Here is a 1,849-nt window from a genome sequence, read left to right as displayed (position 1 = left end):
TATTTTACCTAATTTTGTGTTTGGTAGATCCTATTGAAGAGGAAGATGCAAATCTGCTATTCAGTTCAGTGCAAGAAGTACTGAAAGCAGCAGTTATGGCCGATGCAGATATTCTATCGGAGACATTTCAGCTTCTGATAAATTCTGCCAAAGACTTCAGTAAGAGACTATGGGGCTTAGTGCCGGTCGGCTTGTATCTTCCAGCTCCTCCGTTATATTGTCCTCAGCCAGCTATTCTTAGTGAAGTAAGCTTAGTGCTTAATGTTTTAATTAAAGTTGATTTTGTCTAAGTTCTAAAATAATCAATTTGATGATAATCTTCAAGTTAAAAATGCGAACTCTGAAGACAAACTTCCAGATCCCAGCTTTGCTGTTTATTAATTGTATAGTCTTGGGCAGCGTACTTGACTGCTGTTTAAGTTCACTCATCTGTAAGATGCAGGTGATAGTATTACGTCCAGTAGCATTATTGTTAGAATTACATGAGATATCCTGTAATTTTATTATCTTTTATTAAAAGGTAGCCTTTTACCGTAGAGCTCAGAACAGATAGTAAGTATTCAATGAATGTTAAATTTATTGCAATAATAAAATGAGGTATTTCTCTATATCCAGATTTTAAAAAATAGACATCTGTTTAGAGTGACAAAATAATGAATGTCAGAATTTAGAAACCATACATTATTTATCTTTTATTCATTTCATTGACTTTGCCTCTTTTAAAAGACTTATTTTGATTTTTTCTTTGCTTTGAGAGTCATTTTTTTCTCCTGCACTATTCATTTGTCTTATAAAAGTAATTCTATTTTCTCTCGGGAACTTTTTTTCTGCTCTTACTGACAATCATAATATAAGTTGGTTTTAAGATTTAAAGTGTTAATGTAAATTATTTACATTTAAATTATTTTAATATTTGATTAATATCGTGAGTGATTCTGGTATTGATTTCTACTTACTGTTTCAGCAACTTCTGTTTCTAATTTATTTTTGGTTTGTTTTTTAGAGTTATGTTCTGATTTGTTATATTTGGAGTTATGTTTCAATAGGTTAAAAATATTTCTTGATATTTCAAATGTAATATATTACAAATGGAAGGAATAAATAGTTCATGGTTGTTTCTCAGTAATTCTTCTTACATCTTAGTCTTTAATATATTGGTTTAGAAATTAGAAATCACATTTAAGGTATTTTTGGATATGTTATGCTGATATTAGTTTGAGTGGTTACTATCCTTGGTAGTGCTCCATTTTATTATTTTTTATTAAAATAATCCTCAATGGTAGGATTTCTCCTAAATGCCACTCTTTACCAATTAGAACTCCTTGGGTTGCAAGTACCTTAGAAAACTTGGTTGAAATTGGCTGGCGTAATTAAGGAGCCCAGTGGTAGGGGCAGCCTTCTCACTTCATTACATTACCAAAAACTTGGGCTCTTTCTAGTTTGTTTTCTGAGGTGTCAGCTTTGGCTTAAGGCTGGCTCTCTTTGTGGGAGCAGCAAGGCTGCCAGCAGCTTCTAGGGACACCTTGTCTATAACCAGAGGGCGAGAGAAGGGGAGAAAGAAAAACAGTAAAAGTATTACTTTCTCCCTTAATCAGATGGACTATGTAAGGGAGGGGCAGATACCCAGTTAAAATTTTAGTACAATTAAGAATTGGCAATAGTAGGAAGATATTAGGGAAGAAAATGTTTATATATATTATCTTATTTTCTGGGAAATTAATCTCTACTGACTTGAATAGTGTTTTTTCAACAGACTATTAGATACTACTACATGTTAGACTTTATTCTATGTATTGTGATAATACAAAGACATGACAAGGCATTTTCTCTTGGGTAGTTCTCAATATAG

At 32.3% G+C, this 1,849-nt stretch overlaps 1 protein-coding gene across 1 annotated transcript in view; it reads left to right on the top strand.

Moving 5' to 3' along the window:
• CUNH5orf42 (chromosome unknown C5orf42 homolog) overlaps positions 1–1,849 on the top strand; it is a 100,826-nt gene that overhangs the window by 30,695 nt on the left and 68,282 nt on the right. The gene's annotated exons all lie outside the window — the stretch shown is intronic.

This window comes from Pteropus vampyrus, unplaced genomic scaffold (assembly GCF_000151845.1).
Source record: "Pteropus vampyrus isolate Shadow unplaced genomic scaffold, Pvam_2.0 Scaffold498, whole genome shotgun sequence".
Taxonomy (NCBI): Eukaryota; Metazoa; Chordata; class Mammalia; order Chiroptera; family Pteropodidae; genus Pteropus; species Pteropus vampyrus.
This window is presented reverse-complemented; position numbering and strand designations above follow the sequence as displayed.